Source organism: Pygoscelis adeliae, unplaced genomic scaffold, assembly GCF_000699105.1.
Source record: "Pygoscelis adeliae isolate BGI_AS28 unplaced genomic scaffold, ASM69910v1 Scaffold3, whole genome shotgun sequence".
Taxonomy (NCBI): Eukaryota; Metazoa; Chordata; class Aves; order Sphenisciformes; family Spheniscidae; genus Pygoscelis; species Pygoscelis adeliae.
The window spans coordinates 593,417-610,058 of record NW_008824446.1 but is presented as its reverse complement, the minus strand read 5'-3'; positions in this window follow the sequence as shown (position 1 = coordinate 610,058).

Sequence of the window (16,642 nt, the reverse complement as noted above, 5' to 3'; positions counted from 1 at the left end):
TAGTTTCCCTGTTATTTCTGGCATCATAGAAAAAGTATATGAAGTTTTGCAAAGTAGTGAGATTTTTTTAAATTGTTGCGTATGAATGCTTGTGTGTACAGAGAGGGGAAAAAAATAGCCAAAACTGCTCTGCAAGTCACTAACATAACTGGAAATGTAATTCATATCTTTTCTATTGTAGATTTGTAGTATCTTGAGCTTATCAGAAAGTGTATGCAGTAAAAGAAGAAAAGCAAGTTCTCCAGTTATACTGCATTCCAGCCCCCCTGCTCTGACTCCCCATATTGTTCTTGATTTCTGGGTCTGCTCTTCTATAGCCATCTGTTCACTTCCCAAAATAGCACTGCTTGTCTCTCAGTTTAGAATTTTCCTCATTATCCATGACACATTTTAACTTTCCTTTGAATGAAACTCATTTTAATACTGATTTTTTTAATACATTACTGAATCTTCATATATTAAACAGTTTAACACCAACGCTGATGTTCATAATTATGCCAACATGTTTTGGGATATTGAACATTAGAAATAATTCTTGGTTTTCTGTGTTTTCTCTTTGCTTAAATGTTTTGCATTGTTCTAAGTATTACTTCATTTGGAACTAGCCAAATACTAAATAATAAATACACTAGCAAGCTGAAAAGCGGTACCATGCAGTCACGCAATAGGTAATTCCATCCTGTGTTCGCAGTGATTCAAGGCTATGTGCGTGTTGCTTGATTGACTGGCTGCTGATGGACTAAAATGGATAAGAGCCTTATCTTAAGGGCACTAATTTGCCTCTCCTCTCTCCAACCATTGATTTTCCCAGACTTTCTATCTTACTATCTTTGATGTCTCTAATTTTCTGTAATGAGTTACGAGCTTTGACATCTCTAATTTTGTAAAATTCACTTGAAGTTGGTCATCGGGTTAAAAAACAGTATTTGGAAGGAAACCTGAGGGAAGGGGAAAAAGGAGATGGGCACAGGGATGCCCACAGATGGATGGGCAGCATTTAAGTAATTTCCATAGGCAAAAGCAGGCATCTTTACTGAAGAATTTAAGAACTATTGTGTTTAGTATGTATGTCTGGCAGTCAGAGTTTTTCTGTCACAGCATTGCTGAAAGCTTTATGCACTTTTAAAATTTATGAATGTTGACGCTTTTAAAAGTTTAGTTGCTTACCTGCTCCATACTCATGGAACAATTCTTTGGAGGAGCAAAATGGCCTTTCTCAATGAACTGGTGAAGTTGCGAATGTGGGCTTTAGTTGTTTAATAGTGATTATGTTGATAGTTTTAACTAAGACATTAAGATTTTTTTTTTAAGGTACTTAGGAGCATTTTCTGTCTAAGTTTAAAGGTGATTGCCTCTATGGAGTGTCTAGGTGTATCAAAAGAATTAGGTTTCTCTGCACACATCTTCATAGTTTAGGTTTTGGGTTTTTTTCATTACTATTTTCTTTGTTTTCCTCAAGACTAGAGAAGAAAGCCCAAATTTAGCCCAGCATTTCATGGAAAGACAAAAGGCAGTATTCTGCACCACTGCCATTTAAATGTATGTTTTTTTTCTTTCCTTTTTTCCCCCTCTCAGTTGTAATGCCAGCTTATCTGGTTAGATGGGATTTCATAGACCTTCCGTGCCAGAATAGGTAAGAGCTAATTTGGGGAAGAAATATGAAGTTGTTCAGATTACAAACCTTTCAAGAGAAAATGAGAAAGGAGGAAGAATTTAGTTGCTTGTAAGCATAACTGCATTACAGAAATTCTGCAGAGCTGTCTGTTGGCTCTCATGAATCCATTCAAAATGTGGGTATTGAGAACTAACGAGCAGCATCTTGTATATAAGCACGTCCTAAAAACTGTGTCAGCCAGAATAACTGGCAGCAGTTGATGCTGCTCACAGAATCACAGAAAGGCCGAGGTTAGAAGGGACATCTGGAGGTCATCTTGTCCAGCGCCTCTGTTCCCTGACCTGTGTCCCTCAGATGCCAGGACTCCCTTATTCTGTGCTAGTCCGTCTGTGGAGCGGCACCATGAGGTAATCGCATGTGAGGTGGCCTGTAGAGCAGTGAGGCAGTTCCTCCGCAGGGATATTCTGGAATCTAGGAAAATTTGAAGAGAGCTTTGGTGTTTGTATGCAACTCTGAAATCTTAAAATCTTGTAGCTGATTCTAAGAAGATATCAGAAGACTTAAAAATGCTTCAATTAGGATAATATTTAACTAGTAGAAACTGAGATGCAGCTTTCACATGGGGCAGGTTATTTTAAAGCCTCATCCTGCACCTTTTTCTCCATTGTCTTGCACAATCTACTGCTGGAAACAGGGTATTGCCTAGATATGTCACCAGCGTGAGCCACCATGGTAATATTTTTATGAATCTGCAAACTCCAGAATTGATACATTTTCTGTGTGCTTTTGCACAGTTAAAGCAAATAAAGGTTTTACTGGTGAGGAAGGAGGGACAGCTCAGCTGAGATAGTTATAGCCCATCACCCTCTCAATCCCCAGTATCTTTCATCATCCTTTTTGATTCTAGACACTCGTGCATTCTCAATGCAGTGCTGTCTCTCTTTGGTGCTTCATCACACATGCTACATGTATCAGCTGATGGCCCTACTGGTCAGCTATCTGTGCCCTACTGACTTCGAGAGCAGGGAAACCCTAACCCCCCTTGCGGTTTAGGGTGTTGCAAATAGGCTTCAGCAGAAAACACAAAACACATCAAAATATAGATAATAAAGTGATACAGTGCACATCTTTGTTGTTGACATCATTGTTTTTGTAGCGAAAAAGCCCTCATCGTGGCATGGTTAACAGCTGACTATGATGTGTTGATGCATTTAAAACTGTTCTGCACTCTGAGGAGCAGAAATGCTATCTTTCTGCCTGGTAAAATATAAGCAAATTAAACAGCAATGCCACAAAGTGCCGTTTGTTCACAACAACAATAATTTCAAATATTTTAACATCTTTGCAAGCTAAGGAATAGCAAAAGGGTGTATGACCTGCTGTGCAGGAAGAGTTTAGATACTCCTTTAAAACATTTCCCAGCCTGACTGCCTTTTCAGAGAAGAGTATTTTAAAGCCAGGCCCCTCTATGCCCCTCTGAGCAGCGTCTTTGCTCTGCCTGTGCTGATGTTTGTTTGTTCTTGCCACAAGGGCAGGACACAAAACTGAACAGGTAGACTGAAGACAGGACCTCCAAGCCAGTGGTAATGGGAAATGAGAAGCCTCAAATTAAATTCTTATATACCAGTTTCATTTCTCTCCATAGATGTCTTTGAAAGGCTTAAAATGTAATGGAGAAAATGCAGTAGTCTATACAAAATGGAGGGGGAGAAAAAAAAAGCTTGCATAATAAACAAGGAGTGTTCAAGAGAAGAGTCACTCACTTTATTATCAAGATCCCCAATTACTTTTTCAGTAGAAAATTCTGAAAAATTAAAATATCTTTGTGTTTAAAAGTTAAAAGCTGGGCAATCCAGTCACTAGAGAATTCTCAACAATGCTGAATTTTCTGTCGCTCTGTACAAGAGTTTTTGATCAGTAATTATTTTAAATAGATTTACTGACTAAGATGCTTCAGAAAATAATGTTATAGCATCCCATTTGCGGCAAAGTACATTAAGAATGTTTTCTTATCTATTCTGATAAAGGCACTGCTATTTATAGAATCTTAATTTATGTGGCAGTTTACCATTCACCTGTTTTTAACATCTGGCATTATTTCCATATTTTCATTCTGTAGGCCTTCCTGCTTAGTTTGTGACACTACAGTACTATGAAATGTGATGGTTGCCTAAAAACAGCAACCCCAAAAGGAAGGCAGTGCTTCTGCTGGCAGTTCTAAATGCAAGCAGGTCTTATAAATTATTTTAATAGGACATTCGTATGAGTTTTCAGCTTGCTGCTTCTCTTGCAAAATGTAACTAGAGGCTACTGATGTTAATGGCAGCTAATGTTAATGGCCTTCTTTTCTCTGTTTTGGAAGCCAAGTTTTTATGTTAAAACCACAGTAAGTAAAATGTTAAAATATGAAACAGAAGCCTTTTTATAGAATCACAGAATAATTTAGGTTGGAAGGGGAGCTGTGAAGGTCAACTACACCAGTTCCCCGCACAAAGCAAGTCTAATAAGATCGGCTTGTTCAGGGAGACCTCCAGAGTGTTGACCACCACCACCGATGGAGAGTCCACAACCTTGCTGGGCAAGCTTTTCCAGTATTCGACCAAAACAAATTTTTATATTTATCTATCTATAATATTTATGGATATGTAAAAACACAACATATGTATAAATTTTTTATATGTAAGTATATAAAATATATATATACAATTTATATATGTAATTGAGGTGAATGTGTATAATACAAATTTAAAGAAAAAAGGATCGAATACAAAGGTCTTTCTTTGGAAAAGTCAATATTTTGTGGAAAAAGTTAAATAAAGATTTATTTATAAATGTGAGGTGTAATCACTATTTTAGGATTTCTGCAGTCAACAGTACCAAAAAAAATTATTTTTCCCCAATGATGAGAAGTATTTAACTGCCACTTGATGAATGAGAAGAGAATGGGAGTAATTCACAAAAATTCAGCACAACTGATTCACAATATCTGTTATAATTTCTTAATATACTTCTGTAAATACACAGAATTCAACAGTGGAATTCAGGAAATCTGCGTACCAAACATGCATACCATGCATACGCATAAATTTTAAGACCTTTTTTTAATGAGTACTCACTTCAAGGAGAGGAATTCCAGAATGAACTAGTAAATTGTGTGATGCATTCAGTTTCCCATCCACTCAACAGCCCTTTTAAAGGGAATTTATTAATATTGCAGATCTCAGAATACACTGTAAAAAAGAAAAGAAAAAAGTTTGGCAGAGAAGTGTTTCCTTCTTTCCCAATTAAAATAATATTGGTATCCATTCCCGTTTTTGTAATCTTCAAATGGCTGGTTTAAAATGCTACAGCTCAAAGGCTTCAGTAAGAACAAAAGTCATTCTGTAATGACAGAAGAGACACCAAACTTGTCAATGGCATATACCATTTGCATCTATTTTTGTTGGCCATTTGTGAACCATAAGGATCACTAATGGTGCAGTAAATAATAACAACGATAATCCTGTCATTCTCCTCCTCCTCCTCCTCCTCATTGTTGATCAAGCAGGGAGGACTCAGAGCAAATAAGGAAAACCATTATACATATATGACTTGAAGTTTCAGGAGGGCCACAAGAACATGTTATTCTTGATAGGGCTATAAGACTGGCAAGAAATGAGCCCAGACTATGAATTGTAACCTATTTAGCCTTCCTGAGACAGTCACACACATACACAGCCTGAGAACGTATGCCAGAGCCTGTAATGCCAAGTGCCGTAGCATGCCAGCAGGCAGAGACCCCGTGAGTCACGCAGGAGAGGTCTGCGATGGCCAGGAAATACTGTCTCTGCAGGCTCCGTCAACAGGAACTTTGTTTATATTCTATATATATTATTAATATAACACTAATATGTTATATTCTATAATTTTGAGCATGGCTAAAACACAGTAGCTCAAAAAGAATACAGTACAAATAGAAAGTTAGGAGTGAACATGCTTAAACGCACAGAGGAATATTTGTAGGAGGAAATATTGGACTAGAGCTCTCTGGGCTCTTGTCAGATGAGGGTTGTACAGGGCTACAAAGCACTCATATTTACTGTCTCACACATTGGGCTGAAGACCTACAATTCAAGTAAGCAAATTTTAAACTAATAAAATATTTTTTATGCAATTCATGATGTCAGTTAAAATTGTTGTTTTAAAATATCTGATTGTAAGAGCATAGCAAGATTACAGAAAGGGAATGGACAGTAAACTGAAATAACCCTTGTATTTTCACCCTGTAATCAGGACCTGAAATCAAGGACTCGCAATCAAGACTCCATAAAGAGTCTTGAATGTTGCAACTCAGTAAGTGAACATAAACAAAGGTCCACAATTGTAAAGCTTACTCCTGTTATAAGTTCTTAGCATTTTTTTTAGTGTCCATATTTTTATTTTCTGTATGTCAGGTTTGGTGGAGCATATGTTTCAAGTGGTATATGAAGCATGACTTCTAGTACTCTGGAATCATTTGAGAAGGTAATTTTAATAATTAGTTGAATGAGTGAGTGGTGGGCGGTAAAGCTATAAACACTTTGCTTCTTAACTGATTTTCAGGTTTCTCACAGCTCGCTGAGATAAATGGCTCAGTTCCAACTGTTTAAAGCTTTTTCAGGATCCTTCCAGTTGCAAGAAATGACAAGAGACATTGGTTCACATTGTGGTGGGTTGACCTTGGCTGGATGCCAGGTGCCCACCAAGCTGTATTATCACTCCTCTTCTCAGCAGGATGGAGGGGGGGATGGGAGGAGAAAATAGGATGGAAAAAACCTCATGGGTCAAGATAAAGGCAGTTTAATAAAGCAAAAGCAAAGGTGGCGTGTGCAAGCAAAGGAAAACAGAAGATGTATTCTCTACTTCCCATCAGCAGGCGATGTCCAGCCACTCCCCAGGAAGTAGGGCTTCGGTACACATAGTGGTTGCTTTGGAAGACAAACATTGTAATAATGAATGCTCTCCCCCTCCTTTCTCTTTAGCTCTTATTGCTGAGCAGACAGAGCAGACATCATATGGTATGGAATATCCCTTTGGCCAGTTTGGGTCAGCTGTCTCGCTATATCCCCTCCCAAGATCTTGCCCACCCCCAGCCTACTGGTGAGGGGGGAATGTTGGAGACAGCCTTGATGCTGTGCAAGCACTGCTCAGCGGTAGCCAAAACACTGATGCGTTATGAACACTTTTCTAGCTACCAATACAAAGCACAGCGCTATGAGGGCTGCTATGGGGAAAATTAACTCCATCTCAGCCAGACACAATACACACATTTTCAAAATTTATTCATAACCGTTAGGAACAGGCACGTGGAAATAAATGAATAATGGGATGAAGGAGTCAACGTCAGATCTAGGAACCAATTCACTGAAAAATGGTCAGCTCCAGAGCTGTATAGAATAGGCACAGTTTATACATGTAAAGTTAGAATAAACAAAACATTGGGAAAAAGTTAAAAATCTTTCATTTTCTTTGAGTTAGAGACTGGGGGTAAGGAATAAATCTTTGTTTCTTAGAGTTCTTTGTTTCATAAAATATAGGCTTTCTGGTGACACATGCTTTCCTCCCGTGGCACCTGAGTGGAACTTGCCCCACTGAGATCTTCACCACAGCCACCAGTAGAGACAGAAGTGAACTAACTATAAACAATATGGAAAATTCTGGTTTTTAGAACCTGCACTTTCCCCTGTAGGATTTGATATCAGCATTTGTTCAAGGTTGGATGTAGCTGGATCTCTTACCTGTTCCAGAATGGCAGCTCAGTGTTCTGGAAAGACCCGTGGTACATTTAGAGATCATCGTGAAGAAACACAGCTTCCCACCGCTTGTGATAATTGTGGAGCCCTGGGAAGCCAGCAAAAATCTGAAACAGCGTGACTAGATCAGCTTTGCATGAGTGTGACTATATTTCTTCCAAGAGTTTGAGGGTACTTTAGATGCCTTTACACCACTGCAAATCTGAGCTAATAAACCCTGCCATGGCTGAGTTGGCACCATGTAAAGTTAGCTTAGGTGTATCTGTCTTGGTGTTTCCTGACCTCAGCTTATATAGTGGTATTAGAGTGTATAAAGTCAGTGAAGGTTCATCAGGATTTAATATATGTGCCTCAGTGCTAGTCCTGCTGTATCCAAGCTGGTACTGGTGGTGCTAATGGGGTGTCTTCTGCCTTATGGTATGGGTTTAGCAGGGCTCATTAGTTCAAACTGAGCTCTTACCAAATAGATTAAATAAGTCCGTGTGCAGTGCTGCATCTGGGCAAGTAAGACCTACCAGAAACAGTGTGCAACAGCCTGGGTTGAACCCAATGAACCCAAATAGGCTGTGTCATTTGGTGTGTTACACTTCATGCTCAGTAATAACTGTCCATGGAGGTTTTTTCCTCCGTTATCCGAGGTATTCTTTTAGTTTTGGTAATGGAAAGTTGGTTGTAAACAGAAAATTATATGGTGGTAGTTGCTTTTTAAACAAGCTGTAGGATTTATCTTAATGCACTTTGTTCTTCTTGACCACTTCTGTTGTTTTTGTTTTTTTCTAGTTAGAGTTGAAAATTTCTCCTTAACGTGTTTCTGCTTTGAAACAGTGTATTTTGTACTACCGCTTGTTTTAAGGAGGCTTAAGAGTACTAGTATGAAAAAGATATCTAAAGAAAATACTTATGCTTTGGACAAAGAGGTATTGTCCTATTTTTAAGGTTCAGTGCAGGCACTTTTGCTAATGCTGTTTTTCCCACTTCCATAAAGAATTTTGCCATAAACTATCAAGAATTCACATTTAGTGAATTGAAAATTGTAAACATATGGATATAATTTGCTTCATAAAAACTAGATTTAGGGAAAAGTAGTTAATGTAAAATAGTTCAATACTGTCTAGATAGTAATGTGTTCATACTAAATATATGAGTATTTTTATTAAATTTTATTTTTAACTCATATCCTCATTTTACATTATTAAATTACAGTGATTTGTTTAATCTTCTAATGATTAAAGAGAATAGTTTAAAGATTGCTTTCGCATGAATGGACATCCTTATACCCAATAAAGTAGATAGCTACAACTGAATTTTAATCTCAACATCTTTTCATCATCCCTGCTACCAGAAGAAAATAATGCCTTTTGTAGCTCAGTATGGTGCTTGCAGGGCCTCAGTTCAGAGCTTTCCATATAGAGCTGTGCTAAATAAATTGTTATTGTGTAATTGTTTACAGGAGGCTCTTCTGTCCCAGGTGATTTGTTAGGTCAGCAAACCAAAAGGGGCAGGTACACCAGACTGACTCCATGTGCTAATTTTGCCTAGAAAGTAAAGGAGGGGATGTCTTTTTCTTCAAGTCCTTGCCTATAGTGGAGTTGTTTGTCCACAGTACATATTTATGTCCTGGTTTATGTGCTGACTGGCATTATTTTGCTATGATTACACCTTCAGTCTTTGAAATCTTACAGCTGCATGTGATTTAACACTCTTCATTCAGGCTGCAGTTGCACTTGGTTGTCATTGGGATTTCTGCAGTGTTATTAGCTCATTAACACAGTTGGTATTACCAGCTCTGCTTCTTCCTCATTTCTGTTAATCTCAGTTTGTGTCGCTCCCCTGGTCCAGTACTGTGGATGAGCTTTATTTGCTTTCACTTGAACTCAGAAGATGAAACCAAAATACTCAGTAAGACATCTGGCTTTATGGTCTGATCCTGGATCTCTTCCAGCTCCATGCCTTGTCTTTGTGTTTCCCTTGCCCCTTCCTGTAATGTAAAATTCATACTGTCCTTCCTTGGAAGTCCCGTAGTGTGTGGTTGTAGGTCTGGATTTAGAGAAGGCATCTTCTCAAACCATAGATATGACTAGGGGAGTCCTCAAGTTTGGAGTTGTTGCCTTCTGCCATGACAGAGTTTTAGGTACTTCGGGTGCTGGACAATCACCTGAATAACACTGAACAAAGTAGCTTTTTTTCCCTGTCCTTTTTTACTATGTGTTTTTGAGGTGGTTTCTTTTATCAGAGTTTGGCAGACTATGTTGAACTATGCAGAAAATACCTCAAGTTCCTTGAGGATGACAAGTTACCTGATTTCTGGTGCCTGGGGCTGTGTGAGACATGAGCAGAGGGAAGACAGGACGCTGAGGCCCTGGGGTTTGTGGGTTGGTCCTGGAGGATTATCTAAGTATCAGCAGGTCTGTATGTATTTAGCTGTGCAGCAATGCAAAGAGGGGTGTTGCTGCACGCCATAATGTGAAGTATAGTTTCTTAAATCCTGTCATTAATTGATCATGCAAACCTGGGCTCACAAGTCCATGATAAGATGTTTGTGTTTTGGGGACAGATGGAATGGAGAGGTCACTGGAGGGGTTTACATAAGAAATGCAGTGTTTATAGATAGAATGTGTCATTAGGAAAGTGGAGTATAGTTTTTCTTATGATGCTTGTGTTTCTTAATCAAGCTGGCAGATAAGATGTGAAATGTGTTAGCATCTAGCATAGGCATACTTTGTCATATTTAAAAGTGCATCTAGCTGAGATTGATTGTAGACTTGATGAGTGTACATTGCAACCAAGAATCCATGTAAGCTGTTAAACTGGGCCTGTGTAAGATGCTATGAATTGTTTCAGATGTTGTTAGCTAAGAAACTAAACATGTTCTTTTCCTGAACTAAATAAAATACAAGAAAACTAAGATTAGGGATAAGAATATATTTTTTTAGAGTAATGGAAAAAACTCTCAGACATCCCTTAAAGAAATAAGCAAAGCTGAAAATCAAGACCTCCTTGCAAAGACTGCCCTTTAAAAGAATGGTTCTCAGCAACTTCTGTAAGTACAGCAGTTCTAACCTGTGATAGCACTAATAGTTTCAGAGAAGTCTAAAAGGAGGTATGACTCTTCAAACGTACTTAGATTTTTTTGTTGTTGTTTTAACTGTTCTCTTCCCTTCTCTTAGATGTGCTTACCTTCTATCCTTTTGCTTCCCATCCTAGAATTTTTTACAGTTTTAAAGTGAAAGGAAGTGCAACAGAAACTTCTTATTGGAAATACTTGTTGGGAAAACAAAACAAAACAAAACACAAACTTATTTATTTCCAATGAAAAGTAACAGGAGTTCGAAGGAAACATTCCATCAAGCATTTAGTATTTGTAGTTTCAAAGAATTTAATTTTTTTATCGGGTACAAACAATTAGAAGTATTGATAATGCTGCATCTCCAAGGATTTGAATGTCCTTAATGGCTTGATGTTTTTCTTCTGAAGTTCACTTGATCACTGCAGTGATCACACTGACAGTGTGATCGAGTCGAAACTCAAGCTTGTTAGAATATTAGATTAAAACCCAGTACAGAATTTGTAGCCTAAGGCCAATTTTACAAATATTGTAAAATTTAAATGATAAATAATTTGAAAGAAGCATAACCCACTAGATGGGTTACGTAGAAAAAATGGCTCATGTAATTGCTGTTAGAAAATGTGAGAAACCTTGGGAGGGATTAGAAGTTCATAGCCTTCAGAGAAGCTCTAACATAAATTTTACAGCATTAGCAACTGTGGCACAGAAGGCCTCCTGTGTTCAAGAACAATTCCTGTGTCATTTAATCTATTCTTAGATCTGCCCAGAACCAGCCTGTGCACCTTCCTTGCCCGCACTGTTCTTACAGAAGGATTATTTGTGAGGTTTCAGCCGTCTAGCTCTTGGAAAATTTGCTCCCTATTTCTTATGATTTTCTCACAGTTATTTTCTTGTGCAACACTATTCTTTATCTCTTCTCCCTCTGATGTTTATTTTGCTGCTGTATTTATATAAACACACCAGCAGCAACCATATAATGTTTTCTTTTTGCTAAGCTAATCAAGAAAGCTCTTTTCACCTCCTCTAAGATGTCTGTCTTTTCTTTATCACTGCAGTAGTCCTCCTTTGCATCTGGTTTACAGGTGGCATTACTGCTTCCCTGTGTTTTCTGGAAAAAATCGTAGATTCACATGTCTGAATTCTATTTCTGGTTTATGATCACACATTTTTCACTAGGTCACCTGAACCTTTCTCTTCTCCTCTTTTTCCAGTAGATGAGCTCCTTTTTTGTAGTAGTACTTCTTTGTCAATCTTTGAGGCACTTTGTAGCACTGCATCTGAAGGGAAAGGGAGAGAAGACTTCTGCTGCTCTGAGACAGAGTAAAGCTCAGTTTGAAGAGATTGCTATGGGACTTTCTTAAAGGTGGATATTAAATTTTGTTGTCTTGAAAACATATAGTCAGAATTTCCCTGTATTTTAGTGTATGACAAAAACTATGTGAAAAACAAAGCAGATGACAGAAACATTCATCAGGTGTGAGGGGCACATGTATACAGGGAGTCAAACTAATCACGGCCATCGTGTCTTTAAAATCTATGAAGTTGTGGTTGATAGGTTGTCTGCTGTGTCAACCTTTACCTGGTCAGAGAAAATAGGGACAAATACATTGTACTGGTGATTGCTGATGTGGCAGAGAAAGCACAAGACCGCTGTTGCTGGGTGGGTGAGAAAGAGGCTACTTAGGGGATTTTGGTGAATTGAAATAACCGGAATAAAATAAACGTGTTCTTGCTTTTGTCTGCTAGGAATTTATATTTGGGAGTGAATTATAATACATGAATTGAAACTACAGCTAGTCTTGATACTATGACTAGTTCTGAATGCCCAGTGAAAATAAATTTTATTAAGTAAGTTGAAGTTACTGGTTTGCTCTTTTACTTCAAACAGGTTAATCTCAACAGTGTGCTTTCTTTGATCTGCAGGCTTCATCTAATAGCTTGCAGAAGCAGCCTTCATCTTCCTTTGTTTTCTTATCAGATTTTCACATTACTTCTTACAATGAAAATTCCCGCCAGTGGATACATTCTGTAACTTGTTTCAAACTGTTGCACCTTGGCCTCTGTATTTCTAATGACAAGCTTTTCAAAGGTAAAAGGGAAAATGAGCTCCAACAGTGATGTGATCAGGACCTTCTCAGCTACTTTCACTTTTCTGAAACTGTTGCTGTTCATGATATGTTCTTTGGCAGTAGAAATTAAGTGGTTATGTAAATGGAAAGGATACAACACTGACTTAAAAAGGCCCTGCTTATTTTTGGAATGCAATTCTTTTGTTCTCATGGGGTAAAAAAATCATTTGCATCTGGACTTATATGAAAAGTATTAACCATCTCTGATACTGCGTATCCTGAACATCTTATGTTTGTCTCACCAACACAATGTTTTGAATTTTAGTCTTATGTTTCACTAATTTAATGAGTTTTATGCTTGAAAAAATACAATCCATATAAAAGAGAGACTCCTTTCTTCATGTGGCTATTTTAGCTCTTTTAATGCTCCATTTAAATAAAGTGTTTTGTTACCTTTTTTTGCATAGCTTTCAGGTCAGAATATGTGAACCTGTGGAGTGGGTGGTATGTTTTCTGTCGCCTGACCCTGCTCACACCTAAGCAAATCTTTGAGTGCTGTTTATTTGTGTGCTGTAAATACCACCGTGCTTTAACTCAATTTTAAAAATTGTTTCTGCTGTGACATGCTTGCCCAGATACTGCACAAACCTACCTATTAGTAACTATGTTAAGGTGCTGCAGCTACTTTTGTTGTTAAATAGTTGTGGGTTAAGACTTAAAGTGTTGCCATTTTATGATTTCATTCTCTTATGTCCATTTTTTAGCAGAATGAAGTTTAAAATAGAAATGAAAAGGGAAGGAAACTTGAAATTTGGTGTGCATCGATTCCTTGCAGTTTTGAAAATGGTTTTTAGATTATCTGCCTAGGGAAAACAAGGCTTCCATGATCAAAAGATAGACAATGTTGTCCTTCAGTCTTTCCATTGGTCTTTCAGGTCCCCCCCCTTTTAAACCTGTTTAACACAGGTTAACAGGATAATAGAATCCTGTTATTTATTTAATTATCCTGTTAACAGGATAATAGAAAAGTAACCGCAATGTAACAAAAAGAGAATTTTTAAGGATACTGTTATCTATAAATCAAGTGAAAATTAACAGCCAGGCAAAGAGGAGACTCAGATTATTACCCCCACTGAGGAGAAGGCAGATTGGAATCGACTGGTGCTTTCACATGCATGGCTTTGTATTAGCTTTAGCTCTCTTCCTTGTGTGGGTATCACAGGGAATCTGGATTTATTATGGTGTTAGCGAATGGTATTTAGGGAACAAAGATCACAAGTTCTTAGGAAACCAACCTGCATTATTTTTGCTAGTCACAGCCAACATATTTTCTTAGCAGTTGTAAACATTTGCAGTTTGCATGCAGACTAGTAGTTCTTTTTATTCTGTAAATACGTCAGAGAAATTTGTGTGCAGATATGCAAATAGTGTACGTGCTCTTCATACAATTAATTTGCTGTCTTCTGTAATAGATCTGGTGAAGATGCTACAAGATTTCTGTAATATGCCATCTGTTTTTTATGTGTGTTTTCTGGTTGACATGCAGTCACTTGAGAAATACGGCAATAGCAGAGAAAAGAGGCAGGATATTTATCTCTGATGTTACGGTTCATGGGACAGGCAAAATACCTTAAAACCATTTTAATAGTAAGAGAATCAATCTTTACATTCTGGTACTATCCCATTCCTTTACTTTCTTTTAAAGTATGCCTATAGGACAGGAATTCTGTGTCTGCAGGAGAATAGGCTTTTGAAGAGAGATGTTTTGAGGTCTGAGAAAAAATTCTGTTACCTTCTTATATCCTAAAACCGAAGCTTCCTTAGCAGTGTTTGTTATATCTTGAAGTCAACAATATATACAATTACAATTGGTAAAAGTGGGTGCTTGCTACAGTGTGTATAAGGTTGGGCCTATAAAAACAAAATACTCGAATCCTGCCACGTTGGCATGCACTGCGTGGAACAGAACCACCTGAATCTGAAATGAGACTTCTGCATAATGCTTTACTGCAAGCAAAACCAGACTAGAATACAATGCTGTGCCAGACCAGTTCTTTCCAGAACATCCCAAGTGTATTAAGTATTTTTTTGTATTTATCAGCTGCTGAATGAATCTGGTATAAAAACCTAGACATATAAATGATCCTATAAAAAGAGGGGTAAGGGAGAGAGATCTGCTCTGGAAACTGTGTCAAAAATACTACAGACAGATGAAGAAGTCTTGAGAAAAAGAACTGAACTTAGGAGATGTTAAGACTAAAAGGCAAAAATGTAAGAATTTGATATCTTATAGTTCAGTGCATACTGTTCAATGTTGTAGTAGTCCATGTATTTTTGAAGTAATAGTGCATCACAGTTATCAATGACTGTCTTTCTGAGTGTAGCATTTTTGTTATCAGGATGGTTTTTATCAACAGGTAACCACAACTAGTCTAAAACCAGTTCTGAACTCTGAGAACCAAGAGGGAAATCTGGCAGGTGATAGTAGTTTACAGTTTTCTGGAATTGCTTATTTTGATATTGGGGAGGTAAACATTATTATTCATTTTCTTTACCAAACTATAGATAGCCCTTCATTTTTTGAGGGTAATGATTGCATTTTCTTCTAAAGCATATGATATGAAAATGACCATTAACAGCTGTAGAATTGGAAGTGCTTTGATCTAAAGAGGGCTTTTGTTTGCTGGGAATACACTGTGTGGGATGAGAGATTAAGTGACAGTTTTAAAGGGCTATATTGTTTTCAAGTTGCAGGACATTAAAAAAAACCCCAAAAGGATGAAGTTCACAACAGAGTATATCCTGCCTCCACTTGAAGAAAATATTAGTTTACCTTCAGAGTTGAAGAACCTCTGCTTCTCATTTTTGGAAATCAACAGGCTAATAATCCATTTTACTTCAGTATGGTCTCATTTAAAACTGTTAAAGAAAGCAAAGAAAAAAAATCATATGGACAGATTTAGAAGTTCACAAATGCCAAGTGCAAAGGCTTCGCAACTGTTGTAAACTGGATGTTTGCACATTACAGTGTGAATGCTGATTTTAACGTTTTCATATGGAATTTTTGTATGCTGTGTAATTGACAGGTGAGAACTATATTCCCTTGTTGGCCTCCCATCTCTGTTACTTCCTAGGCATAAGACTAGACAGGGGTCAGAAACAGAACATCAGTAATAGAAACCAGGAGCTGAAAGTAGGACGAATGTTGGGAGAATTGGAGCTATTGCTAAAACCTCTTCACTTTTGGTACATGTAACAGTAGGAGTGGATTCAGTCTATGCCCGTGATATTTGTGCCAATATTTTACTTCTTAAAAAACATTTCTAGTACCTTATAGACTGTTACTGTGTGTACAATACTCCATGGAGCAAATGGGTTTTAGGAAGATTTTTTTTGTTGTGATTCTCCTTGTCTATAAGGATGTATATGTGGGGGGTGTAATACAGATCAGAGGCTCAGCCACTTGGTGTATATGTAGAGGGGAGCAGCTAACAATTCTGTATCTCTCCATAAACCATGCACTCAACACTGCTTAAAATACTAGCTTTTATAAACTTTTGGGTCATTAAAAAAAAAAAAAAAATTGAAACAAGACAATAAAATCCTACATGGGGAGTGTGTTCGTACAGATGTCCTAGGCAAAAGTCTCCCTTGGTTGTGCTTTAAAGACAGGAAGTTAGGCACGGCCTTTGTGAATATAGTACAATTTGTGGCTGTGATGCGGAGTTTTCTTCTGCCTTTTCTTCCCTCAAACCGTAAAGCACCATTGATCACCCTGATCTTTCTGCCATACACCATCAAACATAGTTTCACCCTATGTCCTGTTTAAAATAAATAGCTTGCATTTCAATCAGAGTATACCATTTTTTTAAAACACATGCAGTGTTGATTTATGGTTTTCTAAGCCGTGAGAAATGTAGTACCTACTTTGCTTGATTGCTTCCACCCCGTGTTTACTGCCGAACACTTGTTTTCTTTCCTGGACTAGAGTTTGCAAGGGTGTGAGGGAGCGTGGCTATGCTTGTATGTAAAGTATATATATATTCTATATATATAATTATATATAGAATATATATAATATAATAATATATTATACAATATATAACATTTATAATATATT